Here is a 12,222-nt window from a genome sequence, read left to right on the forward strand (position 1 = left end):
GCTTAAGAGCACCCCACCCCACATCTCGCTTTTGGGAACCAGATTCAATAGCTGATTACTGAGCATTTAATGTGTTCTGGTCATTTGCATTGCAAGGTACAGATCATGGTCCCAGTCGTTTGTCATCAGGCTGGCCTGTGTGATTTGTTGAGTCAATTAGATTGAATGCAAATGGCGTGCTCTCCTTCCAAGTAGAGGTTATGAAAACCATTTTGGATTATTCTCCGCTGCTCCTGAAGTATAAGCCAGAGGACATGGAGGGCTGTATTTATAATGCAACCTTAGAATCCTATTGGGTAAATGCTATTATTATTCAATTAAAAGATAAAGCTACAGGATTATGTCATTTCTCTACAGACACTTTATATGTATTTCACGGGTGCAGAGTGAAGGAGGTAGGATTTAAACCCAGGAACTTTGAGTCAGTGATCTTAACTTTTATACCATCTAGCCAGATGGTGAACTACTGTTCGTATAACCACACGGACTCCAACCCCGGTGCTCCTCTGCTGCTGCTGATTGATGACCTTTTCACACTTTCAGAGAGAACTTTCTGAGACGATCTATATTCAATAAAAGAACACTCAGATAATAAAATTGTAGCCCAAAATGCACACTTAAAAAATCATGCAAATGAGGCTATCCAAAGCACGCGATGTTGGAAAACTTAATAGTGCACAGTGAATTTGCATTTAAAATCAGACTCCTATCTGATTAGCATTTGTCAGAATAATAGATTCACTGGCATCAACCTCATCACATGCAAGCAATCAAAAGAGAGAGGGGGAGGAAGAGAGACGGGAGAAAGAGAGAGAGAGAGAGAGAGAGAGAGAGAGAGAGAGAGAGAGAGAGAGAATAGATAGTGAGGAGATTCTAGCATGCCAAATGAGCTCATTTTGGTTGACCAGATGATGAATTTTAGTTACGGTTCAGATATATAACTGAAGTTAACTGACTTCCTTACAGAGCACATGCAATGAATGGCCGCCAGCTGCTAGAGTCCTCAAAATGGAAATGTAGCACCCTTTCCTCTCACAAATCATCCTTCCTCTAAACCAGCCTCTTCCTAGCCTAGGAGATAGAGAAACAGTCAAAACCAGGCTCGCTGAAGCTTAGGAATTTGACTTGAGTGCCATGCCCTGGCCTGTGAAGGAGCCTCCCAAGACCCACACCAAGGCCTGTTAAAGGGGTTCCCCAACACCCACACCGTGGCCTATCAAAGGGGCTCCCCGGACCCCACGCCATGGCCTGTGAAAGGGGTTCCCTAGGACCTCAACCACTGCAGATCTGCTTCGATTCCGTGATACACACAACGCTACACCGCTCCAGGTCCTTACTGGCCTGTTTCCAGAGAAGAGAAGCAACTTTAGTATCTCTCTGTGGCAGGCAGGATAAACATCGGTCATTTGTAGTGAACTAAGAGGTAGTTCGCTCTCTACTTGGAGAGACTAAGACAGGCACCGCAACTCCGAAGAGAAATTGCTGTTTCAAGAGCACATCTCCCAGTTGCTTGGACAACAAGACTCTGACTTGATTTGCAGTCACTTCATGAGGTGCCAACTCAGGATTTTCCTTGGTGCTTCATCACCAAGGAAAGACTCTGTCACATGTTCTGTTCAATCACTTGGCACATCAAAATGATACGGGAGTGCAGTTCCCAAACCTCTACCATTTGAATAGCTCTTGGGAAAAATTAGATGTCAGCATCTACCGGAGTCTGCCAGGGCTGCTTCAAACTTGGATGACAGGTAATTTCCTCGGAAGGCTTTAGCCCCTTTCAAATGTGACAAGCTACTTTTTTTAGTGTACACAAGCTCTTCATTAAGGAGTGTATTTTCATCTTTATTCTCATTACATATTTATGAATATAAAAAATTAAAAATAAAAATTGCTAATGGCTCATTGCTCCCCTCCACAGTTTTTAAAGGACCAAAACTCATGCAAAAAGTATAAAGGAGAGGGAGAACAGAGTCCAGTAGTCCATAAATTTAAGACTCAAAGTACAAAAATCCAACCTAATTGCAAGTCTTGGTAGATTTGAGCTAAAAATAAGGCAAGAGCAATCGCGACCATACCTATAGACTATAGAATTTTCCCATCTCTTGATCTCACAGCGACACCTCACACTGCTGTGATAAAAGAAGAAACTGATACTCAGTGAAACAAATTGATCTGCCAGAGATACACACATGGACAGTGGCATACCCAGAATTAAAGCCTTCCTTCTCTGACACAGGGCCATGCACACACTGTTATAAGGAAAGCAACATTTTCATTCTCTGGTGAAGAGCACATCCCTAAACATTTTCAGCCAAGCACAAGCTATCTGTAGATGCGACCCTGTTTAATCCACTTTCCTTTCCTGGTTTCCTTTCCCTGCACTGCAGGCGGTTGTGAACAGCATTTTTTGGGCTTCCATCTGGTACTCTCCTATGTTTGCATCCACATGGTTCCAATAACTCTTGGGTCTTTATCACCCGTCTCCTCCCCTGCACCCTTCTCCTTAGGTTGTACCCTCTCTATCCACATTTGCTCTCCCTAGTCTTTCTCTATCCTTGGACATGGAACCACAATGCAAAGACTCTATCATCCTGTAGCAATCTCCCACTTAATGGTATTCATATCTCTGAGAGATCCTAAAGGTTTCTGAATCACGAAGCATGTTAGATACTTAGGACTCTCAATCACCAGACAGCTTTATTATAGGGAAGTGACAGAGTGGGTGCTCTTGTGCTGAGCCTTGCGTCCTCAGAGCTATGAGAGACAGTTGAAAGGGGAGGAGAATCCGTGCAGGTGTCAGGGAAGACGTTTGAAGATACCTCTGCCTTCTGAAATAACTTCCCTACTAAATAACAGGGTGAAGCTCTGCTGGGCTGCACTGATTCAAAATATTATTTTTTTTCAAACAACAATGCTATTTGAGAAGAAAATTAAACAGAGACAGAATAGTAGTAAACACAGACTTGAGTTCAAATCTTGATGTTGTATATCTTAGCTTTGCATATGATGAATCAATCTTCTTTGTCTCAGTTTTCCTATCTAGGAAATGGGATTGCAATACACTTCTAGTATGGTAAATTCGTGAAGGTTAAAAAACAAACCAATCATCCCCAAAATACAAACAAGCAAATAATAAATAAAAGCAATAACTATGATGTATAGAAAAGTATGTAGCATGTCCCTGGAAGCCTGGGATCTCTTCATGTTTATAAATTGAGCTGTGTATCTCATCATGGAGTAGTCACTCTTCTATTGCTGTGATAAAATACCATGACTAGGAGAACTCCTAGAAGAATTGGGCTTACGGCTGTAGAGGGTTAGAGTCCATGATAGAGGAGGAAAGACACGACAACAGGGAGAGCTCACATCTTGAACCAAAAGCAGGAAAGAGAGAGTACATTAGGCACAGCAATGGTCATTTGAAACCTCAAAGCCTGCCTCTAGTGACATGCCTTCTCCACACCATTGGAAGGCCACACCTTCTAATCCTTCCCAAAGAATTCCACCAACTGGGGCCTGAGCATTGAAATATATGAACCTATGGGAACCATTCTCATTCAAGCTACCACACACCAGAATTCAGCTCTGGAAGTCTTCAAATATATTGAATAAGGTCTTTATAGAGGTAATGAAATTAAAGTGAGGCCTTTGGGGTAGAGCCTAATCTAATAAGACTGGGATCTAAAAGAAGAGGGAGTTGGAAAATAGACACCAACAGAAGGGACACATTGAAAGCAGAGGAGAAAATCCTTCTGAGGAAGCCAAGGAGAGAGGCCTGGGACATTGCCTGGGACATGGCCTGGGATGTGGCTTCCTCTACAGTTCAGAAAACATTGATGCTATTGGCACTGGCCTCTCAGGTTTCCCATCTCCAGTACTCTGGAAAAACAGGGCCTACTGATTACACCATGGCTGTGGTCCTTTGTGTGTCAGGAGCCTTAAGAAATCTATACCTTCCACAGATGCTGTTTCTCTCAGAGCCACACAATTCCAGTTTTTAAATGTTCTTAAATGGCCAGTTTTCAACTACTTTGAAGTAGATCTTCTAAATATAAAAGACAATGAATTAATCAGATACAGAGACCAAAAGGGAAAAGGGACAAGGTGACATTCAAATTCCCCTGAGCTCAACCACACACCGCCCTCCCCTCCCCTGGCCATGGAGAGTCAGTGCACTGAAGTATAGAAGCCAGACTTCGCTTGCTGCTGTTGATCAGTGAAGAGCATGAGCCCTTGAGAGGATGTGGCCTTTTATGAATCTCTCTCAGTCTTCTAAAAACAAGAGGAACATGTGGAGGACAGAGTTGAAAAGTGGGAACTACCCAACCCCTGTGTGAGAACTTCATGTCCTACAACAAAATGCTTGGCTATGGGTCTTTGTGCTATAGGAAAACCAAGACCAGCTCAAACAACTACAAGCAACCAAATAAACAGCAAACCAACCACAAGGCCCAGCTCACAGTGAGTGGCTTAAGAACTAATGGGACCTCCCTCTAATTTACAAACCCAACCCAGGGCATAGCAACAGCCCATTTGTATCCTGTAATTTGATTTTTATGAAAAGCAAAAAGAAAATGTGTCATCAATACGTGCAAAGAAGATGCATACTTGCTCCCCGCACCCTAAAGAGAGGAACTTGGGTATAGAATAAGGTTGAATTTTAATAAGATATGTTAAAACAAGTTAAGGGTAGACTTCTGTCTTAGGGTTCTATGGCTGTAAAGAGACACCATAACCAAAGCAACTCTTATAAAGGAAAAGATTTATTTCGGGCTGGCTTACAGTTCATAGATTTAGTCGATTACTGTCATGGTAGAAAGCAGGGTGGCCTGTAGGCAGACACGGTGCTAGAGAAGGAGTTGAGAGTTCTACAAACCGGTCAACAGGAGGTAGAAAGAGAACTGACTTGAGCTTCTAAGACCTCAAATCCTGCCCCCCACCCACAGTGACACTCTTCCTCCTGCACAACCACACTCACTCCAAGAAGGCCACATCTCCTAATAGTGCTACTCACTAGTACCAAGCATTTAATCACATGAGTCTATGCGCCATTCCTATTCAAACCACCACAGGAGGGCTATCCTTGGCATTTCTATCACAGATGAGATACAATAACAGGCAGATTAAGATACTGAGAGACTGAGCTTCCACTCTAACCAAAACAACAAAATCCATGTGGACCATAGGCAAGTTCTAGTGGTTGGAAAGAAGAGCGCAATGTAATTTTAAAGGGCCATTGAGAATCCCATGTGCAGCACTGTGGCCAAAAGGGTACATGCATGGTGAAAGCTAGTGAGACAAGAATAATCAGGTATGTCAAAGACTCATATCGGCATGTGCACTGTTTGGCTCAAGACTAGGCTATGTCTTGTACCTTAATCCAAGAACTCCAGAGGCTGAAGCAGGAGGATCTTGAAATCAAGGCTCATCAACCAGGCAGCATACACAACCAGGCCCCCAACACATATGCAGCAGAGGACTGCTGGGTCTGGCCTCAGTGAGAGAAGATCCACCTAACTGGAAAGAGACTTGAGGCCCCAGGGAGTGGGGAAGTCTGGCAGGGTGGGGCGGAGTGGCACAGGGACATCCTCTTGGAGACAGGGGGAGAAGAAATGGGATGAGGAATTGTTGGAGGGTGGTTGGAAGGGGGATAACAGCTGGATTGTAAAAAATAAAGATGAAAAGTAGCTAATAATAATAATAATAATAATAATAATAATAATAATAAAAAATCAAGGCTAGCCTGGAATACACAAGAGAATGAAATGGACATTCATTCTTTGCCAAAGTCAAAGGCAACTCAGCTATGGGTGGTGTGAAGATCCCTTCGACATCAGACATGATGATGCGATTTTGATATTTGCTCAGTTGGGTTTTGGTCTTGTTTTGGTCCAGCATGCTCCCTCTTGGAATTGTAATGTATATCCTGTGCCATTATATATTAGAAATATGTAATCTTCTTTTCATTTAAATTTGCCCGAGTCTCAGAGGAGACGTTGAAAAGGCTGTGGAGACATTTTCGTGATGATACAGCTGTAAGCCTATGGGGGCAGGGAGTAGGCCGTGGCAGCCTGAATGACAATGACCCTAAAGGCTCCTAGGCACTGGCAATATTGGGAGGTGTGGCCTTGTTGGAGGAAGTGTGTCACTGGGGGACAGGCTTTGAAGTCTTAGAAGATGAAACCTGGCCAGTGTCACTGTCACTTCCTTCTGCCTGTGGATCCAGATGTAGAACCCTCAGCTCCTTCTCCAGCACCGTGTCTGCCTGGATGCTGCCATGCTCCTTGCCATGACGATAATGGACTGACCCTCTGAAATGATAAGCCAGCCCCCATTAAATGCTTTCCCTCATAAGAACTGCTATGGTCTCTGTGTCAGTGACTGAGACAGACAACTTGACCTTGACAGTTTCCTTCCTTTTCCTGTCAGACTTTTGCTTCCTCACCACAGCAGACAAAGGATAGGGGAAATGCTAAGGTTTCAGCCAAGCAAAGCCTGGGTTTGGGATTAAAGTTGAGGAATTGAACATGATGTTCTTTTTCTTCCCAGTCTACGGCAGCATCTGATGAAGAGGCTCAGACGGAGGGAATCCATCATACTCACAGAAGGAAGAGGAACCATGGTGCCCGGAGGCTCCGCGGGCTCTGAGGGCGCTGAGGATGGACAGAAGTACATGGGATGGAATAACAGGTAAGGGAAAGAGAGGAGTGAACTCAGAATTCAAATGAGCAGAGGGAGACAGGACAGCGGTTCTGGCAAACGGACAGTAAATAAGGGGAGGAGAAGAGGGCTCAGTTAGCAGAGCCCTCACCTGTGGGTGTTTGTGTGTGGGGGGTGTTGGGGGGGTCAGCCTTCGTAATGTGTTGATAGCACCGAGTAAAGACCTTATACCTGTATACTGTACATAGCTCACTAAAGACCACGGTTCCCTATTAGAGATCTCTACTCAGAGAAGAAGAAATGCATGCCCAGCCCTCACACTGTGCACCTGAACCATCCAGTCACATGGACACAGTGACAGCCAAGAGCCACCAGATGTTTAAAGAACACACAACCCTGGGCAGACTCTGCAGGTGTCTACAGGCATCACACATATTCATGTGCACACACACACACACACACACACACACATACACACTCATTATAATAAATGAAAATTCTTTTAAAAAAACATAGATCACACCAAAAGAGGACTAAGTATGTGTGTGTGCTGTGTATGTATGATTTATATGTGTGGTATGTGTGTGGGAGGATGTATGTGAGTTTGCCAGTGTGTATCCCCATTTGTGCAGATGTGGTGGTCAGAGGAAAAAGTCAGCTGTCCTCCTCTATGTACCCCTTTAGACAAAGTGTCTCACCGAGCCAGGAGCTCACCTTGCCTTTTTGATAGGGTGCCTGGCCCAGGAGCTTCTGAGACCCACCAGTCTCTGCCTCCCAACCTCCATTCCCAATGCTGGGGTCCCACACACAGATGGCTATTCCTGGCTCTGTGCTGAGGGTGCTGAGGACTGGAAGTCAGGTCCTTGTGCTCTTCCACTGAGCCATGTCCTGACCATGGAGAAAGAGACTGCGAAGTCATTTAAAAACAAAAATTACCAGCAAGACAAACAAACACATAGGAAATGAAGGAGAATTTTAAAGCCTCATCTGTATTCTTAGAAAAGAAAAACATGAAAAAGAAGAGAGGGGCTGGAGAGAGGGCCCCTTGGTTAAGAGGACCTGGGTTTAGTTCCCAGCATCCTCATAGCGGCTCACAACTGCCTGGAACTGCAGTTCCAGGGAATCCGACACCCTCCGCAGACAAAACACCCATCGACACAAAATAAAAATAAAAACAAGCAAACAGAAAAGATTCCCAAGGCAGAAGTCCATAGGAAGGGATTAAAAAACCAAACAAAACAGAGCAACATTTTGAGATTATTTTAAAGGTGAAAAGAGAAGGAAACCTGGAAGAAGATGAGGATGCTGGAGGAGCTGATTCTGGGGGAAAGTAAACAGAGAAAATAAATGTGGAAGAAATAACAGAAGAAAAGTTCAGAACCTAAGATCAGCCTTCAGATTAAAATATTCCCTAAACACGAAGGGGAATATTTAAATATTATGACCCAATGTGGACTTAATGAAATTTCTGTAGCTCTATGATGGAGAAAAAAATGAGAATATTCCAGATGGTAAGACTGGTCAGAGAGAAAAAGAAAACAATTATACAGAATTGGTAACAATGCCAGAACTGTCCATTTCCAGAAGTAGTTTGTGACCTGAATTCTGTGTTCATTCAATGAACAAACTTGAGGAAAATTAGAAAATTCACTTTCTATATACTTTGCTTAAAAAATAAATCCTGAGAATTCTCAAAGTATTCAAGAAAGTGGACATATGAGAAGAACTCATATATCGAGCCTAGGATATCAATGGGTGTTACTCTCAAACTGTGGGAGGGAGCTGTGGATCCATCCACCAGAGCTCAGTGGTCAGTCCCTGTGTGCTGCACACAGGAGGGACGCGGTTCGCAGATAAAAGGGAAAGACAGAGACTGAGGAGGCAGACATAGGCAGGGATGCAGGGAGGCAGGGAGGGAGGGAAGGAGGGAGGGAGGGAGGGAGGGAGGGAGGGAGGGAGAAAGATTATTCCCTTCCCCCCTAAAATAAAGCAGTCCTTGCAAAAGGACCTGCTCGTAGCTGATGAGAGCAGGAGAGAAAGGCTGGAAGCTGTTCACAGTGTGGTACAGAAGCCTATGTTTACTTTATACACCTATTTTAAAAGAGCTAGCTGGAGAAATTCCAGGGAAGTCAAGAAACTTTATAAGACAACAATGGTCTAAATATGTAGCTAACTAAAATTCGGTGAGCTTCGGAGCCTCACTGGTGAGAAGGAAGTGCGCTTGACCCTGGCACTTGAAACTGCTTCTTCATGAGTTAATGTGACTAGTTTACTGGGTGGATACATTTCTCTTCCCAGTGATTTTTTTTTTTTGCCAGGGAAGACTATGTCACACTTCTACACTGTACCTGAATGTTGGGCTTAGCCTGTAGATAAAGCAGGGAAGCAACAGAATTGTGGAAAGGAAACAGATGCTGGGAAGAACACTGTCAGACTCAGATGATCATAATGCAATTGTAATGACAGCCCTCGATGTCCTTCTGCAGCCTGGGAGAGGAGAAGGGGCTGGCAGAGACATTCCTGGATGTCACTAACAGCACTAACCAGGCACAAAAGTTGTCATTTGAAGTGACAATTATTGTTAACAAAACTCAGGTGGCAGGTAGCATTTACATGAGCTAAGTCACTCATTTTTCATGGTTGGAGGACAATGGATGCTACTCCGAATTGTAAGTCACTATTACCTACTTACAGCCCAGAAATTTGAAAGTAAATGAGGCCAAAATCACTAGGCCTGAAGAATGGTTGACAGAAATGAGAGCTAGCCAGGTCTCCGGTGAATGCTTTAGCAAATCCAGCCTTGCCGTTTCTATCCTTCCCATAATACCAAGTGCTAAGACAATGAGAGTGTCTTCAATATGGCTATCAAACATAACTGCAACCCCCAAACCAGCTAATTTTCTAAACGTCAAATCAATGAATTATGAAGCGTGGCATCCGCACACCCTGGCTCTTGACGGCACACTTCAGTAGAACTAGTCGCTGAGGAGGTTGGGCTTGGGCTGGTGACCTTGGGCTGGACCAGTAGACCCAGCACTTGCCATTGACGTCTTTTGAGCTTTGCCCACCGATGGTCCCCACATCTTGACATCATCAGTCACGACACAGTTGTAAAGTTGAGCCTGACGTATTGTGATGACACTTCAAAGCAGCAACATATTAAAATCAAATAGGCAATGAAACCCGGAGGGATCAATGCTCTCAGAATCCTGCTCTGAAGCACGGATAGTGTTAGCTGTGAGGACTTCAGCCCGCCTCATCTGGCTGTACAGCTGTCAATTGAGATATAAAGTCAAACTTAACAGCATCATGTCCCTAAGCCACAGTAGAGACAGACCAATAATTTGACAACCTTTGTGACTGGATTCTGACTTTAATAATCACATGAACCACCCAAAGTTTCAGTGAAGCACTTTAGAGTCAGCTGCTCTGGGATGGGAACGGGGGTTCTGTGTGTTGTCCTAGACACTGTATTCTAGGGACTCACTGTCCGTATCCAGGGAGAAAGAAGTGAGTGACAAAAGTATTTATAGATTTCCTTAAAAGGGTAAGTTATTTCTTATTTAAATAAGGTTACAAGCAACAGGTTTTTATTGCACGTTTGTGTTCAGAAATTATATTAGAGGGTGATAAATTACAGACGGGGTGCCTCAGTCCTTCACAATCAGCGAGGTCCATAGGCTCTGAGCCATCACCATTCCAAGGTATGTCCTTAGGTTCACTATGTAGTCCCCATGGGAACAGTTTGGGTCCATTAGTCTTTCTTCTCTTCCTTCTGGTCCCTCCTTCATCAATGTCCTACTCGCCCAGGGGACGGTGGGCTATCTCAGGCTGCCTCCTTCTGCTATCTCTTTAACAATTGGGCACATGAGTGTTCTTTACAAGTGTTGTTACTGTAAATCCAGCTTAGCCGGCCTGCTTGAGTGTCATTTAAACCGTCCCATGCTCACAGCGCCTTTGGGAATGAACCCAGTAGTATCTAAGCAGCTGCATGTCCACGTAATCTTTGAACAGCAATCCTTCATCTGGAAGATTCCCTTTTACATTAGGCACATAATGGGACCACATGCCAATCGACAGTTTGTTCACGTTACATAATGTAGAAAAGACAACCTTTAGATGTGCCCTTGAGGTGGGCAAGTCTTCTAAATTAATGGAGTTGGCTCGATGTTATACAAGGATCCTTAAAGTGGAAGAGAGAGGCAGGAGGCCATTCAGGATAAGCCGACACCAGTGCACAGCCCAGCATGGTTGCCTTTAAAGATTCAGGAAGGCAGGGTGTAGGTGGGCAAGAGCTGAGGAGACTGAGCAGGTGAGGGCTCTGGGAAAGTTAAGGAAGGGGCGGGCACTCCAGACACCTGGATTCTCTGTCGTCTAGAACAACCAGATAGCAAGTTCAAGTTAAGTCTCTAAGCATGTAGCAGTTTCTTACAAAGGCAATAGAAAAGCCACACCGTCTACAAAACCAAATAGTCTCTGCAGAAGGTGACAGAAGGTGACAGCCCTGGTGTTCACTTGTAAGTTCTGAGGGCTGCCCCAGACCAAGTGGCCCTCCAATGAGGGTTATTTGGAAAAACACTGCAGAACATTTTAGATCTGCAATGCAAATGATAAAACCCACCTTCTGAGGGCTGGCCTCAAGGATATACTGCAACTGAAAAACCAGCAAGGGCAAAATACTAGCAAGGTGGTTTTCGTTTTGTTTTGTTTTATGAAGTAATAGGAGATATTTCTTGTGGGATGTGACAAGGACCCAGAAGGGGGGAAAAAACTTCTTTGAACTTTTTTTCTGGGGGAGTATATAATTTTGAAACTTGGATTACTGCAGAATTGTAAACAGTTCTCACGTTCAAGAAATAAAATTGTGTTTAGAACTAATTTAACATCAAAATCAAAATGCCTATGTTTAAGATTGTTGTCTGTGGTCTCCAGATCTTTATAAGTTGGCTCTGATCGAATCTAGTCCACATATAGAATAAATACCCACTGTCAAGAAAAAGCTTTCAGCCTTAAGTCTCAAAACCATAGCTTGCTGGTGGGTTACGATGGGCATTTCTGAGGATTTTACTGTTCTCTCCAGTTTATCATTGTGTACCTGGTGTGCCCAATAAAAGGGAAACCTAACCAGCTCCTTAGAGCTGGCAACACCACCATCTGGTGGGAGAAAGCTAGAACTGCAGCTTGGGATTTTCCGCTACTTCTGTTTAGGTGAGGGGAGGGAGCTGTTTGGAGGGAGCTGTTTCTTGGCCATCCTGTCACACGGGGTCCATAATAGTTGCTAGTGAGACTTTTTGAGCTCATCTTAACCTTATTCCTAACACATGATATAGTGGATTACATTTTAAAAGTGGACATGGCTCACAAAATCCTTACTTCTTGGAACACACAATTTTGACAAAATTTATGTTGGTGTCAATTAAAAGCATACCAAATCCATTTGGTGGTTTTTTTAAGAGGTACATTAGCCACCGGCTATCACTCCCAGGAGAGGCATTAACAGGATGACCTTCCCCACTTCAGGATTACCTGTGCCATCTACCAGGTAGGTGGGGGCTCCAGTAC

General features: G+C 44.0%; 1 protein-coding gene across 2 annotated transcripts in view; it reads right to left on the reverse strand.

The window, feature by feature from the left end:
- The window catches only part of Dpys (dihydropyrimidinase), a 78,505-nt gene that overhangs the window by 47,428 nt on the left and 18,855 nt on the right, over positions 1-12,222 (reverse strand).

Source organism: Rattus norvegicus, chromosome 7 (genome assembly GCF_021556685.1).
Source record: "Rattus norvegicus strain SHRSP/BbbUtx chromosome 7, alternate assembly SHRSP_T2T, whole genome shotgun sequence".
Taxonomy (NCBI): domain Eukaryota; kingdom Metazoa; phylum Chordata; class Mammalia; order Rodentia; family Muridae; genus Rattus; species Rattus norvegicus.